This window comes from Nomascus leucogenys, chromosome 12 (assembly GCF_006542625.1).
Source record: "Nomascus leucogenys isolate Asia chromosome 12, Asia_NLE_v1, whole genome shotgun sequence".
NCBI classification, from domain to species: domain Eukaryota; kingdom Metazoa; phylum Chordata; class Mammalia; order Primates; family Hylobatidae; genus Nomascus; species Nomascus leucogenys.
This window is the reverse complement of record NC_044392.1, coordinates 35150591-35170157: the sequence shown is the minus strand read 5'-3', so window position 1 is coordinate 35170157 and position 19567 is coordinate 35150591.

Sequence of the window (19567 nt, the reverse complement as noted above, 5' to 3'; positions counted from 1 at the left end):
GTACACCAGCAAGCCTTCCCCTTGAGCAGACATACAATTTGGGAATGAGATATCACTCCACCCTTCCCACAGTTAACTGAGATTTCAACAAGTGATTTTCTTGGGGCTTCTTAATTTAGTTTGGTGGTAGGGAAAATGTCTCACAAGCTTATGACTTGTTGTTTCAATGATTCCCTCAATCCCTTTCTATAATCCTCCAGGTGTTAAAATAACTAGAGTGGGTGGGTTGGGTGCTAAATTGTTGGTTTCTGTTAGCAAACAGGTTTGGCTCTCTCTTAGTCTGAGAAAGGGATCTAGCCATTGCTGGAGGCCATTTTACAATGCACCTTTTTTTTTGTCTACACTCTCGAGAGCTGGTTGCCAATTCCTTGAGCAGCATGAAACATCCCCATTAGTATCCTATAACCGAGTTCACGTCCTCAGCTCTTATCTCCAATCAGTATTATAGGCAGGAGAATGAGATGACATGTGAGGTCCAATTCTGATCTTTCCAAGGACTGCTGATTTGTTTCTTGAAAACCTAGAGTGTTTCCTTCCATTAAATAAAATCATAGATATCACTGACCACCTAATTAGACCACACAGGCTTTGGGGGCTCATGGATGGCCACATCTGCTGTTTGAACTCTGAAAGGAGATTTGCTTGCCAGATATACTCAGGTACAACCAGCAAGACTTCTTTTTGAAGCATTTCTGGAATTGCCTACCACTCAGAAGAAACAGTTTAAACCTGCTGTTGTTTCTAAACAACATTCTGCTGTTTTTACCCGTCCTCACCTGAGTTCAGAGCAACAGCAGGATACCTGTGTGATGATGTTATGCACAGGGATTCTGAGAAAGCTGCTTTCATTTTATTTCAGATTCTGTTTGTACCTTCTAAGAACAACAACTTTAGTACACTTCCCACCCTCCTATCCCTCCAAGACAATTAGGTACTACTGGGAATGAAAACAGCGACTAATAACAAATATATTTATTGAGCTCTTAGTGCTAGTGTTATAAGTGCTTTGCATATATTAACTCATTCAGTTCTCACAACCACTCCATGAGGTAGGTACTATTGATATGGGAGGCACGCACGAAGTGCTGAGTAGAGAAGGGCAGGTCCCTGGCTGGGGCTCCACTCCCAGACCTGTGCCCATGGTCCTAGGTAAGGACAGGCATTTCTGTTTCCCTGACCAAATGCTGCATTTCCCAAGACCACACTAATCCACCACGCCCCCATCCCATACCTATAAAAGCCACAAGACCCTAGCGGGCACACACACACACACAGAGCTGGATGTCGAGAGGAACACACCAGCAGAAGAAGACACAAGTGGCTGGATGTCTAGAGGAATGCACCGGCATAAGAGCACACCGACAGATGCCAGCAAGCTGCAGGCCATGGACCAATGAAACAGCGTAGAGTTTGGCTGGGGCAGTCAGAAGAGAGCCTGGCCTCTCAGCGGCCTGACTCCAGAGGAAAACTGCCTTCCCACTCCATCCCCTTCTGGCTCCCCCATCTGCTGAGAGCTATTTCCACTCAATAAAACCTTGTACTCATTCTCCAAGCCCATGTGTGATCTGATTCTTCCAGTACACCAAGGCAAGAAACCCTGGGATACAGAAAGCCCTCTGTCCTGGCAATAAGGCAGGGGGTCTAATAGAGCTGACTAACACAAGCCGCCTATGTATGGCTAAACTGAAAGAGTGCCCTGTAACACACACACCCTGGGGGATTCAGGAGCTATAAACATTCACCCCTAGACACTGCCATGGAGTTGGAACCCCACAGCCTGCCAGTCTGCATGCTCCCTCTAGGGATATGAGCAGCAGGGTACTGAAGAAGTAAGCTACACTCCCATTGGATGCCCTGTGAGGGAGATAAGGGAACTTTTCCTGATTCACTATTATTATTCTTATTTTGTAGATGAAGAAACTGAGGCACAGAGAGAGTAATTTGGCTAAGTTCTCACAGCTGGTAAGTGGAAAAGCCAGAACTGGAATCCAAGCACTCTGACTCTACTGTATCACCTACATCCAGCCATCTGCCTACTTTGTCAATATACTATATCCAAGTTTCAGACATAATTGGCCTTTTTTTTAAAAAAAAAAAATTATACTCTAAGTTCTGGGATACATGAGCAGAATGTGCAGGTTTTTTACATAGGTATGCATGTGCCATGGTGGTTTGCTGCACCCATCAACCCATCATCTACATTAGGTATTTCTGCTAATGCTCTCCCTCCCCTAGCTCCCCACCCCCTGAAAGGTCCCAATGTGTGATGTTCCGCTCCATGTGTCTATATATTCTCATTGTTCAACTCCCACTTATGAGTGAGAACATGTGGTGCTTGGTTTTCTGTTGCTGTGTTAGTTTGCTGAGAATGGTGGTTTCCAGATCCATCCATGTTCCTGGAAAGGACACGAACTCATCCTTTTTTATGGGGGCCTAGTATTCCATGGTGTATATGTGCCACATTTTCTTTATGCAGTCCATCATTTATGGGCATTTGGGTTGGCTCCAGGTCTTTGCTATTGTGAATAGTACTTGAATAAACATAAGTGTGCATGTATCTTTATAGCAGAATGATTTATAATCCTTTGGATATATACCCAGTAATGGGATTGCTGGGTCAAATGGTATTTCTGGTTCTACATCCTAGAGGAATCACCACACTGCCTCCCACAATGGTTGAACTAATTTATATTCCCACCAACAGTGTAAAAGCATTCCTATTTCTCCACATCCTCTCCAGCATCTGTTGTTTCCTAACTTTTTAGTGATCGCCATTCTAACTGGCGTGAGATGGTATTTCATTGTGGTTTTGATTTGCATTTCTCTAATGACCAGTGATAATGAGCTTTTTTTTATGTTTGCTGGCCACATAAATGTCTTCTTTTGAGAAGTGTCTGTTCACATACTCGGCCCGCTTTTTGATGGGGTTGTTCATTTCTTTCTTGTAAATTTGTTTAAGTTCCTTGTAGATTCTGGATATTAGCCCTTTGTCAGATGAATAGATTGCAAAAATTTTCTCCCATTCTGTAGGCTGCCTGTTCCCTCTGATGATAGTTTCTTTTGTTGTGCAGAAGCTCTTTAATTTAATTAGATCCCATTTGTCAATTTTGGCTTTTGTTGCAATTGCTTTTGGTGTTTTAGTCATGAAGTCTTTGCCCATGCCTATGTCCTCAATGATATTGCCTCTGTTTTCTTCTAGAGTTTTTATGGTTTTAGGTCTTACATTTAAGTCTTTAATCTATCTTGAATTAATTTGTATAAGGTGTAAGGAAGGGGTCCAGTTTTAGTTTTCTGCATATGGCTAGTCAGTTTTCCCAACACCATTTATTAAATAAAGAATTCTTTCCCCATTTCTTGTTTTTGTCAGGTTTGTCAAAGATCAGATGGTGGTAGATGTGTGGCATTATTTCTGAGGCCTCTGTTCTGTTCCATTGGTCTATATATCTGTTTTGGTACCAGTATCATGCTGTTTTAGTTACAGTAGCCTTGTAGTATAGTTTGAAGTCAGGTAGCCTGATGCCTCCAGCTTTGTTCTTTTTGCTTAGGATTGTCTTGGCTATCCAGGATCTTTTTTAGTTCCATATGAAATTTAAAGTAGTTTTTTTCTAATTTGGAGAAGAAAGTCAATGGTAGCTTGATGGGAATAGCACTGAATCTATAAATTACCTTGGGTACTATGGCCATTGTCATGATATTGATTCTTCCTATCCATGAGCATGGAACGTTCTTCCATTTGTTTATGTCCTCTCTTATTTCCTTGAGCAGTGGTTTGTAGTTCTCCTTGAAGAGGTCCTTCACATCCCTTGGAAGTTGTATTCCTAGGTACTTTATTCTCTTTGTAGCAAATGTGAATGGGAGTTCACTCATGATTTGGGTCTCTGTTTGTCTATTATGGGTGTATAGGAATGCTTGTGATTTTTGCACATTGATTTTGTATCCTGAGATTTTGCTGAAGTTGCTTATCAGCTTAAGGGGACTTTGGGCTGAGATGATGGGGTTTTCTAAACATACAATCATGTCATCTGCAAACAGAGATAATTTGACTTTCTCTCTTCCTATTTGAATACGTTTTATTTCTTTCTCTTGCCTGATTGCCCTAGAGAGAACTTCCAATGCATGTTGAATAGGAGTGGTAAGAGAGGGCATCCTTGTCTTGTGCTGGTTTTCAAAGGGAATGCTTCCAGCCTTTGCACATTCAGTATGATATTGGCTCTGGGTTTGTCATAAATAGCTCTTATTATTTTGAGATATGTTCCATGAATACTTAGTTTATTGAGAGTTTTAACATGAAGCGGTGTTGAATTGTATCAAAGACCTTTTCTGCATGTATTGAGATAATCATGTGGTTTTTGTCATTGGTTCTACTTATGTGAAGGATTATGGTTATTGATTTGCATATGTTAAACCAGCCTCGCATCCCAGGGATGAAGCTGACTTGATTGTGGTGCATAAGTTTTTGATGTGCTGCTGGATTTGGTTTGCCAGTATTTTATTGAGGATCTTTGCATTGATGTTCATCAGGGATATTGGCCTGAAATTTTCTTTTTTGTTTTGTCTCTGCCAGGTTTTGATGTCAGAATGATGCTGGCCTCATAAGATGAGTTAGGGAGGAATCCCTCTTTTTGTATTGTTTGGAATAGATTCAGAAGGAATGGTACCAGCTCCTCTTTGTACCTCTGGTAGAATTCGGCTGTGAATCCACCTGGCCCTGGGTTTTTTTTGGTTGGTAGGCTATTAATTACTGTGTCAATTTCAGAACTTGTTATTGGTCTCTTCAGGGATTCAACTTTTTCCTGGTTTAGTCTTGGGAGGGTGTATGTGTCCAGGAATTTATCCATTTCTTCTAGATTTTCTAGTTTATTTGCTTAGAGGTGTTTACAGTATTCTCTGATAGTAGTTGTATTTCTGTAGGATCAGTGGTGATAGCCCCTTTATCATTTGTTATTGTGTCTATTTGATTCTTCTCTCTTTTCTTCTTTTTTTTTTTTTTTTTTGAGATGGAGTCTGGCTCTGTCGCCCAGGCTGGAGTGCAGTGGTGCAATCTTGGCTCACTGCAAGCTCCGCCTCCGGGTTCACACCATTCTCCTGCCTCAGCCTCCCCAGTAGCTGGGACTACAGGCACCCGCCACTACGCCCTGCTAATTTTTTGTATTTTTAGTAGAGACAGGGTTTCACCATGTTAGCCGGGATGGTCTTGATCTCCTGACCTCGTGATCCACCCACCTCAGCCTCCCAAAGTGCTGGGGTTACAGGCGTGAGCCACCACGCCCGGCCCTCTTTTCTTCTTTATTAATCTGGCTAGCGGTCTATTTTGTTAACATTTTCAAAAAATCAGCTCCTGGATTCACTGATTTTTGAAGGGTTTTTCATGTCTCTTTCTCCTTCAATTCTTCTCTGATCTTAGTTATTTCTTCTCTTTTGCTAGCTTTTAAGTTTGTTTGCTCTTGTTTCTCTAGTTCTTTTGATTGTGATATTAGGGTGTCAATTTTACATCTTTCCTGCTTTCTCATGTGGGCATTTAGTGCTATAAATTTCGCTCTAAACACTGCTGTTGCTGTGTCCCAGAGATTCTAGTTCATTGTGTCTTTGTTCTTGTTGGTTTCAAAGAGCTTATTTATTTCTGCCTTAATTTCGTTATTTACTCAGTAGTCATTCAGGAGCAGGTTGTTCAGTTTCCATTTAGTTGTGCAGTTTGGAGTGAGTTTCTAAATCCTGAGTTCTAATTTGATTGCTCTGTGGTCTGAGAGACTGTTCGTTATGATTTCCGTTCTTGTGCATTTGCTGAGGAGTGTTTTACCTCCAATTATGTGGTCAATTTTAGAATAAGTGCAATGTGGTGTTGAGAAAAATGTATATTCTGTTGATTTGAGGTGGAGAGTTCTGTAGATATCTACTAGGTCTGCTTGGTCCAGAGCTGAGTTCAAGTCCTGAATATCCTTGTTAATTTTCTGTCTCATTGGTCTGTCTAATATTGACAGGGGAGTGTGAAAGTCTCCCATTATTATTGTGTGGGAAATTAAGTCTGTTTCTAAGTCTCTAAGAACTTGCTTTAGGAATCTGGGTGCTCCCGTATTGGGTGCATATATATTTAAGATAGTTAGCTCTTCTTGTTGCGTTGATCCCTTTGCCATTATGTAATGTCATTCTTTGTCTTTTTTTAATCTTTGTTGGTTTAAGTCTGTTTTATCAGAGACTAGGATTTCAACCCCTGCTTTCTCTTTTTTTTTCCTTCCATTTGCTTGGTAAATACTCCTCCATCCATTTATTTTGAACCTATGTGTGTCTTTGCTCATGAGATGGGTCTCCTTAATTCTGCACACTGATAGGTCTTGACTCTTTATCCAATCTGCCAGTCTGTGTCTTTTAATTGGGGCATTTAGCCCATTTACATTTAAGGTTAATATTGTTATGTGTGAATTCAATCCTGTCATTATGATGCTAGCTGATTATTTTGCCCTTTAGTTAATGCAGTTTCTTCATAGTGTTGACGGTCTTTACAATTTGGTATGTTTTTGCAGTGGCTGGTACCGGTTTTTCCTTTCCATATTTAGTGCTTCTTTCAGGAGCTCTTGTAAAGCAGGCTTGATGGTGAGAAAATCTCTCAGCATTTGCTTGTCTGTTAAGGATTTTATTTCTCCTTTACTTATGAAACTTAGTTTGACTGGATATGAAATTCTGAGTTGAAAGTTCTTTAAGAATGTTGAATATTGGCTCCCATTCTCTTCTGGCTTGTAGGGTTTCTGTAGAGAGATCTGCTGTTAGTCTGATGGGCTTCCCTTTGTGGTTAATCTGACCTTTCTCCCTGGCTGTCCTTAACATTTTTTCCTTCGTTTCAACCTTGGTGATTCTGATGATCGTGTGTCTTGGGGTTGCTCTTCTCAAGGAATATCTTGGTGGTGTTCTCTGCATTTCCTGAATTTGAATGTTGGCCTGTCTTGTTACATTGGGGAAGTTCTCTTGGATAATATCCTGAAGAGTGTTTTCCAGCTGGGTTCCATTCTCCTCATCATTTTCATGTATGCCAATCAAACATAGGTTTGGTCTTTTCACATAGTCTCATATTTCTTGGAGGCTTTGTTTGTTCCTTTTCATTCTTTTTTTTCTAATCTTGTCTTCACACTTTATTTCATTAAGTTGATCTTCAATCCTTGATATCCTTTATTCCGCTTGATTGCTTCGGCTATTGATACTTGTGTATGCTTCATGAAGTTCTTGTGCTGTGTTTTTCAGCTCCGTCAGCTTATTTATGTTCTTCTTTAAACTGGTTATTCTAGTTAACAGTTCCTGTAACCTTTTATCAAGGTTCTTAGCTTCCTTGAATTGGGTTAGAATATGCTTCTTTAGCTCAGAGGAGTTTGTTATTACCCACCTTCTGAAGCCTACTTCTGTCAATTCATCAAACTCATTCTCTGTTCAGTTTTGTTCCCTTGCTGGAAAGGAGTTGTGATCCTTTGGAGGAGAAGAGGCATTCTGGTTTTTGGAATTTTCAGCCTTTATGAGCTGGTTTTTCCTCATCTTCATGGATTTATCTACCTTTGGTCTTTGATGTTGTTGACGTTCAGATGGGGTTTGTGTGGATGTCTTTTTTGTTGATGTTGATGCTATTCCTTTCTGTTTGTTAGTTTTCCTTCTAACAGGCCCCTCTGCTGCAGGTCTACTGGAGTCTGCTGGAGGTCCACTGCAGACCCTGTTTGCCAGGGTATCACCAGCAGAGGCTGCAGAAGAGCAAAGATTGCTGCCTGTTCTTTTGCCTGGCAGCTCATTCCAGAGGGGCACCCACCAGATGCCAGCCAGAGCTCTCCTGTATGAAGCATCTGTCAACCCCTACTGGGAGATGCCTCCCAGTCAGGAGGCATGGGGGTCAGGGACCCACTTGAGGAGGCAGTCTGTCCCTTAGCAGAGCTCGAGCACTGTGCTGAGAGATCCGCTGCTCTCTTCAGAGCTGGCAGTTTAAGTCTACTGAAGCTTCACCCACCTCCACTTCTTCCCCCAGGTGCTCTGTCCCAGGGGGATGGGAGTTTTATCTATAAGCCCCTGACTGCTGCCTTTATTTCAGGGATGCCCTGCCCAGAGAGAAGGAATCTAGAGAGGCAGTCTGGGTACACGTGGCTTTGCAGAGCTGTGGTGGGCTCTGCCCAGTTTGAACTTCCTGGTGGCTTTGTTTACACTGTGAGGGGAAAACCACCTACTCAAGTCTCAGTAATGGTGGACATCCCTCCCCCCACCGAGTTCAAGTGTCCCAGGTCAACTTCAGACTGCTGTGCTGGCAGTGAGAATTTCAAGCCAGTGGATATTAGCTGGCTGGGCTCTGGGGGGTGGCATCCACTGAGCTAGACCTCTTGGGTCCCTGGCTTCAGCCCCTTTTCCAAGGGAGTGAATGGTTCTGTCTCACTGGGGTTCCAGGAGCCACTGGGATATGAAAAATAACTCCTGCAGCGAGCTCAATGTCTGCCTAAATGCCCCCCCCCCCAGTTTTGTACTTGAAACCCAGGGCCCTGGTGGTGTAGGCACCCAAGGGAATCTCCTGGTCTGTGGGTTGCAAAGACCATGGGGAAAGCATAGTATCTGGGCCAGAATGCACCATTCCTGATGGCACCATCCCTCCGGGCTTCTATTGCCTAGGAGAGGGAGTTCCCCGATGTCTTGTACTTCCCAGGTGAGGTGAGTTCCCTGATGTCTTGTACTTCCCAGGTGAGGTGACACCCCACCCTGCTTCTGCTTGCCCTCTGTGGGCTGCACCCACTGTCTAACCACTCCCAATGAGATGAGCTGGATACCTCAGTTGGAAATGCAGAAATCACCCGCCTTCTGCATTGATCTTTCTGCGAGCTGCAGACTGGAGCTCTTCCTATTTGGCCATCTTGCCATCCACCTCCTAACTGGCCTTTTTTTTTTTTTAAGCTAGGGTGTCTATGAGAGAATCTGCTTGGCCTAAATATCTTTAAAAAGCCCATATGGATAAACTGAAATTTACCAATAAGAATAAAACAAGTCTTCCTCATTTTATAATCATAGTGTTTGTATGATATAAAAATAAATTCCTCCAAATGCACTGAAAATGTGATTTAATTCACCACAATCTTATTTGCCCACAACTTTTCCAGGAAGGGTCTCTTAGAAAGAAGTTCTGTCTCTTTCCACAGAATGAGGAAACTCTGGGATAAGGTCCCACAGCAAGTTGCTATTGGAACAAGAGGGGAATAAAGTTTAGAGACAATCCAAGTTTGATTAATTGTGGGTGCATTTAAGAAATTTCTGTCAACCATGTAAGACAGGAGAGAATACATTTTTTTTTTATTATTATTATACTTTAGGTTTTAGGGTACATGTGCACAATTTGCAGGTTTGTTACATATGTATCCATGTGCCATGTTGATTTCCTGCACCCATTAACTCGTCATTTAGCATTAGGTATATCTCCTAATGCTGTCCCTCCCCCCTCCCCCAACCCCACAACAGTCCCTGGAGTATGATGTTCCCCTTCCTGTGTCCATGAGTTCTCATTGTTCAATTCCCACCTAAGAGTGAGAACATGCGGTGTTTGGTTTTTTGTCCTTGTGATAGTTTACTGAGATGATGTTTTCCAGTTTCATCCATGTCCTACAAACGACATGAACTCATCATTTTTTATGGCTGCATAGTATTCATGTGTATATGTGCCACATTTTCTTAATCCAGTCTATCGTTGTTGGACATTTGGGTTGGTTCAACTTTTGCTATTGTGAATAGTGCCGCAATAAACATACGTGTGCATGTGTCTTTATAGCAGCATGATTTATAGTTCTTTGGTATATACCAGTAATGGATGGCTGGGTCAAATGTATTCTAGTTCGAGATCCTGAGGAATCGCCACACTGACTTCCACAATGGTTGAACTAGTTTACAGTCCCACCAACAGTGTAAAAGAGTTCCTATTTCTCCACATCCTCTCCAGCACCTGTTGTTTCCTGATTTTTTAATGATGGCCATTCTAACTGGTGTGAGATGGTATCTCAGTGTGGTTTTGATTTGCATTTCTCTGATGGCCAGTGATGATGAGCATTTCTTGATGTGTTTTTTGGCTGCATAAATGTCTTCTTTTGAGAAGTGTCTGTTCATGTCCTTTGCCCACTTTTTGATGGGGTTGTTTGTTTTTTTCTTGTAAATTTGTTTGAGTTCATTATAGATTCTGGATATTAGCCCTTTGTCAGATGAGTAGGTTGCAAAAATTTTCTCCCATTCTGTAGGTTGCCTGTTCACTCTGATGGTAGTTTCTTTTGCTGTGCAGAAGCTCTTTAGTTTAATTAGATCCCATTTGTCAATTTTGGCTTTTGTTGCCATTGCTTTTGGTGTTTTAGACATGAAGTCCTTGCCCACGCCTATGTCCTGAATGGTATTGCCTAGGTTTTCTTCTAGGGTTTTTATGATTTTAGGTCTAACATGTAAGTCTTTAATCCATCTTGAATTAATTTTTGTATAAGGTGTAAGGAAGGGATCCAGTTTCAGCTTTCTACATATGGCTAACCAGTTTTCCCAGCACCATTTATTAAATAGGGAATCCTTTCCCCATTTCTTGTTTTTGTCAGGTTTGTCAAAGATCAGATAGTTGTAGATATGTGGCATCATTTCTGAGGACTCTGTTCTGTTCCATTGCTCTATGTCTCTGTTGTGGTACCAGTACCATGCTGTTCCAGAGCAATCAGGCAGGAGAAGGAAATAAAGGGTATTCAATTAGGAAAAGAGGAAGTCAAATTGTCCCTATTTGCAGATGACATGATTGTATATCTAGAAAACCCCATTGTCTCAGCCCAAAATCTCCTTAAGCTGATTAGCAACTTCAGCAAAGTCTCAGGATACAAAATCAATGTACAAAAATCACAAGCATTCTTGTACACCAATCACAGACAAACAGAGAGCCAAATCATGAGTGAACTCCCATTCACAATTGCTTCAAAGAGAATAAAATACCTAGGAATCCAACTTACAAGGGATGTGAAGGACCTCTTCAAGGAGAACTACAAACCACTGCTCAATGAAATAAAAGAGGATACAAACAAATGGAAGAACATTCCATGCTCATGGGTTGGAAGAATCAATATCGTGAAAATGGCCATGCTGCCCAAGGTAATTTATAGATTCAATGACATCCCCATCAAGCTACCAATGACTTTCTTCACAGAATTGGAAAAAACTACTTTAAAGTTCATATGGAACCAAAAAAGAGCCCGCATCGCCAAGTCAATCCTAAGCCAAAAGAACAAAGCTGGAGGCATCATGCTACCTGACTTCAAACTATACTACAAGGCTACATTTATTGTTTTGGTAAAGAAAAAAATTTCAGGCTGGCCATGATGGCTCACGCCTGTAATCCCAGCACTTTGGAAGGCCGAGGCAAGTGGATGACCTGAGGTCAGGAGTTCGGGGCCAGCCTGGCCAACATGATGAAACTCCATCTCTACTAAAAATATAAAAATTAGCAGGGTGCCAGGTGTGGTAGTGGGCACCTGTAATTCCTGCTTCACAGGAGGCTGAGGCTGGAGAATCACTTGAACCTGGCAGGTGGAGGTTGCAGTGAACGGAGATCGTGCCATTGCACTCCAGCCTGGGCAACAAGAGTGAAACTCCATCTCAAAAAATTTTTTTTGTTCAGAACATTGTGTTGTCTAGTTCTTCTAAAATTCTTCCTTTTAAAGAACATTCCATGCTCATGGATAGGAAGAATCAATATCGTGAAAATGGCCATACTGCCCAAGGTAATTTATAGATTCAGTGCCATCCCCATCAAGCTACCAAGGACTTTCTTCACAGAATTGGAAAAAACCACTTTAAAGTTCATATGGAACCAAAAAAGATCCCACATTGCCAAGACAACCCTAAGCCAAAAGAACAAAGCTGGAGGCATCAAGCTACCTGACTTCAAACTATACTACCAGGCTACAGTAACCAAAACAGCATGGTACTGGTACCAAAACAGAGATATAGACCAATGGAACACAGCAGAGCCCTCAGAAATAATACCACATATCTACAACCATCTGATCTTTGACAAACATGACAAAAACAAGAAATGGGGAAAGGATTCCCTATTTAATAAATGGTGCTGGGAAATCTGGCTAGCCATATGTAGAAAGCAGAAACTGGATCCCTTCCTTATACCTTATACAAAAATTAATTCAAGATGGATTAAAGACTTAAATGTTAGACCTAAAACCATAAAAACCCTAGAAGAAAACCTAGGCAATACCATTCAGGACATAGGCATGGGCAAGCACTTCATGTCTAAAACACCAAAAGCAATGGCAACAAAAGCCAACATTGACAAATGGGATCTAATTAAATTAAAAAGCTTCTGCACAGCAAAAGAAACTACCATCAGGGTGAACAGGCAACCTACAGAATGGGAGAAAGTTTTTGCAATCTATTCATCTGACAAAGGGCTAATATCCAGAATCTACAAAGAACTTAAACAAATTTACAAGAAAAAATCAAACAATCCCATCAAAAAGTGGGAAAGGGATATGAACAGACATTTCTCAAAAGAAGACATTTATGCAGCCAACAGACACATGAAAAAATGCTCATCATCACTGACCATCAGAGAAATGCAAATCAAAACCACAATGAGATACCATCTCACACCAGTTAGAATGGCCATCATTAACAAGTCAGGAAACAACAGGTGCTGGAGAGGATGTGGAGAAACAGGAACACTTTTACACTGTTGGTGGGACTGTAAACTAGTTCAACCATCATGATAGACAGTGTGGCGATTCCTCAAGGATCTAGAACTAGAAATACCATTTGACCCAGCTGTCCCATTACTGGGCATGTACTCAAAGGATTATAAATCATGCTGCTATAAAGACACATGCACACGTATGTTTACTGCAGCACTATTCACAATAGCAAAGACTTGGAACCAACCCAAATGTCCATCAATGATAAACTGGATTAAGAAAATGTGGCACATATACACCATGGAATACTATGCAGCCATAAAAAATGATGAGTTCATGTCCTTTGTAGCGACATGGATGAAGCTAGAAACCATCATTCTGAGCAAACTATCACAAGGACAGAAAACCAAACATTGCATGTTCTCCCTCATAGTTGGGAACTGAACAATGAGAACACTTGGACACAGGAAGGGGAACATCACACACCAGGGCCTGTTGTGGGGTGGGGGGAGGGATAGTATTAGGAGATATACCTAATGTAAGTGATGAGTTAACAGGTGCAGCACACCAACATGGCACATGTATACATATGTAACAAACATGCACGTTGTGCACATGTACCCTAGAACTTAAAGTATAAAAAATAAAAAATTAAAAAAACAGGAAAAACAATTCTCCCTTTAAAAAATATTACAAGTATGTTAGCTGAGAGTTTTGTGAAATTAATTAGTTCAAATGCAATGCCAAGTCATTGAACCTAGTCTGTCACTTTTCACTTGGGTACTTTCAGCACTATTTTGGAATAAGAGTTAAAGAAATGTGGCCAACAGCTTGTTGGAATCCAAGAAAGATTTTGTCAGTTGCGTTTAAAAGCATGGCAGTCAGAAGCCATTTATTGGCTGGGCACGGTGGCTCACATCTGTAATTCTAGTACTTTGGAAGTCTGAGGTGGGAGGATCCCTTGAGCCAAGGAGTTTTAGACCAGCCTGAGCACCATAGCAAAACCACATCTTTACAAAAAAAAAAAGAAGAGAATCCCCATTTGTTGAGGCTGGGAAGTCGGTAAATACTCCATAATATGGTCAAAAAGTCTAGAGTGCAAAAATATATAGAGATAGATTAAAAAAAAATCTAGGGTGGAAGTAAAGAACAGGAACTGGATTCACGGGAGTGTTAAAAAAGAACTTTCTACTAGTAAGGGTACTGAACGTGGTAGTTGCCTAACCAGGGAAGCTGGAGGAAATTTATGTTTACTTCTGACAAGAAATGTGGCTATAGAGTGCCTGATACTTGTGTTAACATGTAAGTGAAGCAGAGTGTTGAAGACCCTGTACCTGGACTCCTGGATTTGAATCCTGGTCCTGCCACTTACAGGCTACATGATTGGGCCAATTTCTTAAGCGCTCTGCCTTAGTTTTCTCATCTGTAACTTGAAGATAATGTTTTAGCATTGTTGACAGGATTTAATATGTTAATACATATAAGGTGCTTACAACAGTGTATGGCATATAATAAATAGTATGCAAATAGGTAGCTATTACTACTGTTAAAATATATATTTTTTCAATCACGGTGTTGCCTTTGAAAAACCTTCAGCAGTGGTTGGTATAGATCCTGATCTACTGAATGTTTTAGAATAGTCTCTCTGATAGTGTAGGCATGTGTTCCAGCAGACGTCCTCATGCCCAGTCCAGCTGCAGAACTTTAGAAATTTGGACACTGCTTCTCTTTCCTGGGGCTGCAAGGTGAGACACTCTTCCTAGATGGACTCAGTTACCCAGGACTTTGGCACCCTCTAGTGCATGATAAATGTTGATGCTTTCCAGTTCCCCCCAGCATCTTAGAAAATCAGAGCAACCCTGAGCAGCAAATCATCCCATTGTAGAGGGCTGCTGGGAAAACCCTGCACCCTTGTCCAGGATAGACATTGTAGGACCAACTGGGAGATCTTGATGTACATTTAAGATCCTGACTCTGCATCAGCAGCAGCAACAGAAGCTAGCAAGAGGCTCCATGACTTTAATCAGCATTCACTGCCAAGTCCATTATGTGTGTTGCTGAAAATGTGGGAGAGACATTGTGGTCATGTGTCAGCCTGTGAAGGGTGTGCTGACAGCCACATCCCAGAAAAATGCTGCAATTAAACCAAGTCTGAACGCTGTTCAAGCAAAGATGTAAGTACATTTAAAGTGGGAAACATGAGTGAAGAGGCCTCTGTGGGAGTTTAGAAAGGAAGAGACCAAGGAGATTGATTCTCGTTCAGGTCATCGTAAAACATTACACGAAGGAGGGAACATGTCAAGAGTTTTTGCTATGACTGAAGAGAGAATTGTTTGCCATAGAGTAGGTGGGGTAGAGAAGGCAGAGCCTGAGGTGTGCGTGGACTGAGAGAGAATGAACTGTGCCTTGCATAGTGGTGAGTATCCTCACTCCTGAACACTGTTTCTACATCTTCCTTGTCAAAGGAAAAGTTGGGGTGGGTTAGGGAAAGAGTGAGGGCCCTTTTCCCTTTATTATAGTCTTAGGATTAAAGGATGAGAGAGACAGAATGGCCAACCCCAGGCACATGTGTCCTGAGCTGAGAAGGACTCCTGAGTAAGTGAGTGGGTTAGGAAAGTCCCTTCTGGTCTGGACGTCTTCCCTGAGTCCTCTTTTCTGTGAATGCCAAATGTCATTTATCCACTGGGATGTGCTCCCTACCCTACACATACCATGACATAGGTACGATGCAGGGAAGTAAAGCAGTGAACAACTGTTACTTTATCTGGACACCTGGACTGAGGATGATCTTGCCAATAAATCTATCCTACTTTACTTCCATTTTGGCAGCATTCACTAACACCATGAAAAACACCATTTTCTTGTGTTTGTGTGTGTGTGTGTGTGTGTGTGTTTGTGTGTGTATGGCAAGGAGGGGTGTTAAAACTTACTACATATCATCAATTCTAAGATCCAGGGGGGCTTTATTCACACTTTCCTATCTCTGAAATTGAGATACTTCTTACATATAATATTGTGCATCATAATTTAATTGGTGGCAATTTTTATTTTTTCATAACATATAAAGTAATAATAATATTGGAATTCATCTTCCAAATTGTTGATATCTATCTTGATGATTATAACTGATGAAATCTGGTAGTATGAAGCATGTTTTCACCTATATAAACCTAAATCCCTTCCAGAAGTCTGCCTTACCCAGTAATACCCCAAATATTTCAAATGCAAAATTTATTCTTCTGAATTGTTGAAACTCAGATCTAAGGCATAAATATTTGCAGTGGATGCCATGGTGATCTTCCCGGATCACCCCCACCTAGGACTGGAATTGTTGTTGGTGAATAGTTTTCAGATGAAGAGAACTGCCCCTCCCCCAAACCTCATCCTCATCTTGGGGTCAGGCCACATCCAATGATTGGTTGATGTGGAGATGTGAAGTCTTGCCTCCTTTCCCCATTTGGGATAACTATAGAAGGCCATCCAATTCCAGAGCTTCTAGTAGGATTGGCTGAGGCCTTTGTTACACTGATTTTTATTTTAACTTCTCCCTTTGCCAATTATGCTTCCTTTACTTTTCCTGCACACACAGCTCCATCCTACAGCCTGCTTCTCAGGCAAGTTTACCTGAAGCAACTGGTACCAGGAGAATCCCAAGAAACTCTAATATGGGGTTTTGGAGCTTCATCACCTGCTGGTGGACCAACAATAGGATGAAGGTCTGGGTCACTATACCATGTAAGCTTCTTCACTAGCAGAGGTACAAATAGTGAATGGACTCTAGAATAGAGGTTAGGAGGCATGGAAGAGGGAGATAATATAAATTGTTGCCTGAAGCACAACTGCAATGGCAAGGACTGTAGTTTATGCCACTAACCTTCCCATTGTATGATCCTACCAGGAAAATAGGCCCAACAAAATCCTTCAGGAGCTTTTATCAGAACCTATTACATGGAGCAAGCAGATACAGACAGTACAAGGAATAGACTATAGTGGATGCCATGCTATACTTCCCAGCTGTTTCCTATAGGACTAAAGCATGCATTCTCCCAGCTGCTTGGAATGAGGGTGGCCAATAGTTTTCACCTGAGCTCCTCTTGAGGCCTTGCCCTCAGGTGGAGACAGAAGCCTCCTTGCCTCTTAAGGTCAGGCTGCTGCAATGACTGCTCATTGCATGGAATCTCTGGGGGCCATATTTAGCTAGACTAAGTTCCTATTAAACAGGATATATTGTGAATTTTTGGCTTTAGTATGAGGTGGCAAAAGAAAGTATATAGTAAAGGTCAAGGGTAGAAATTTAGAAATGGCTACTTTACTTGTCTATGCCAGAGTTTCTTCATCTGAAAATGAGTTTGATAATAATGCTTTTATGTCATAGGAAGGTTGTAAGTTTTAACTTTGATATTATATAATATATATATAATAATCTCTAGACATATAGTAGTCAATCCATCTATGGTTGATATTATTATCAGCTATTCTTTCTTAATTCTATGGCACAGAATTACCTCTTTACTTCTACCAGCCGAGCCAGGCAGAGTCCAATGTATTTCCCTGAAGAATAGATTGAGGTTTCTTAATCCTCTCATTAGTGAGGTTGTAGGAAAGTATTCTAAATGTATTTTTAAAATTCTAATTTTGTCAAAAGACTCCAGTAAGATAGTGAAAAGTCAGTCTACAGGGTGAGAGAAAATATTCACAATACTTGCACTTGACAAAGATCTCATATCACAATATATAAAAAACTCTTACACATTAATAATTAAAAACCCCAGTCAACTCAACAGAAAAGTGGGCAAAAGTCCTGAACCAAACATAGCTGCTGGAAAGGCTAAAAGGGGAGATGCCAAGCGTTGGGAGGATGTGGAGGAACTGGAACTCTCTATACTGCTGGTGTTAACATAAAATAGTATATTCATTTTGACCAGGTGCAGTGGCTCACGCCTGTAATCCCAATACTTTGGGAGGCTGAGGCAGGAAGATTGTTTGAGGTCAGGAGTCTGAAATCAGCCTAGGCAATATAAGCAGACCTAGCTCTACAAAAAAAAAAAAAAATTAAATAGCCAGGTGGTGCATACCTGTAGTCCCAGCTACTTGGGAGGCTGAGGCAGGAGGATCACCCGAGTTCAGGAGTTCAAGGCTGCACTGAGCCATGATTACACCACTGCACTCCAGCCTGGGTGAGAGCAAGACCCTGTTTCAAAAGTATATATTTTGAAACAGTATATATAGCGTATTCATTTTGAAAACTGGAGGATTCTACTTAAGCTGGGCATGTGCATCCCCAAACACCCAGTAGTTCTACCCTTAGGAATATACCCAAAGAATTGCATACATATTTTCACCCAAAATATTTAAGAATAGCCATAGCAGCACCATGTATAATAGACAATGTAAAAAAATGAAAATTGGCTAACTAACCATCAATGTTGGAATGAATAAACACATTGTGGTATAATTACACAATAAATACTACACAGTAATGAGAATGAATAACCAATAACTACATAAAGCAATGAATTTCATAAACTTAATATTGAGAGAAAAAATAAGACAAAACATACATACTGTAAGATTTAATGTTTATAAAGGACATATCTGACAAAATTAATCTATGCTATTAGAAGTGCGATACTGGCAACTTTGGGCAAAGTATTGACTTCTGTGTGCTAGTAATGTTCTACTTTTTGTTCTGGGTGTTGGTTACATGGATATGATTATTTAGACCAATATCCTTGATGAACATTGATGTAAAAATCCTCAATAAAATACTGGCAAACCAAATCCAGCAGCACATCAAAAAGCTTATCCACCATGATCAAGTGGTCTGCATCCCTGGGATGCTAGGCTGGTTCAACATATGCAAATCAATAAATGTAATTCAGCATATAAACAGAACCAAAGACAAAAACCACATGATTATCTCAATAGATGCAGAAAAGGCCTTTGACAAAATTCAACAGCCCTTCATGCTAAAAACTCTCAATAAATTAGCTATTGATGGGACGTATCTCAAAATAATAAGAGCTATCTATGACAAACCCACAGCCAATATCATACTGAATGGGCAAAAACTGGTAGCATTCCCTTTGAAAACTGGCACAAGACAGGGATGCCTGCTCTCACCACTCCTATTCAACATAGTGTTGGAAGTTCTGGCCAGGGCAATCAGGCAGGAGAAGGAAATAAAGGGTATTCAATTAGGAAAAGAGGAAGTCAAATTGTCCCTGTTTGCAGATGACATGATTGTATATCTAGAAAACCCCATCGTCTCAGCCCAAAATCTCCTTAAGCTGATAAGCAACTTCAGCAAAGTCTCAGGATACAAAATCAATGTACAAAAATCACAAGCATTCTTATACACCAATAACAGACAAACAGAGAGCCAAATCATCAGTGAACTCCCATTCACAATTGTTTCAAAGAGAATAAAATACCTAGGAATCCACCTTACAAGGGACGTGAAGGACCTCTTCAAGGAGAACTACAAACCACTGCTCAATGGAATAAAAGAGGATACAAACAAATGGAAGAACATTCCATGCTCATGGGTTGGAAGAATCAATATCGTGAAAATGGCCATACTGCCCAAGGTAATTTACAGATTCAATGCCATCTCCATCAAGCTACCAATGACTTTCTTCACAGAATTGGAAAAAACTACTTTAAAGTTTATATGGAACCAAAAAAGAGCCCACATCGCGAAGTCAATCCTAAGCCAAAAGAACAAAGCTGGGGGCATCACACTACCTGACTTCAAACTATACTACAAGGCTATAGTAACCAAAACAGCATGGTGCTGGTACCAAAACAGACATATAGATCAATGGAACAGAACAGAGCCCTCAGAAATAATGCTGCATATCTACAACTATCTGATCTTTGACAAACCTGACAAAAACAAGAAATGGGGA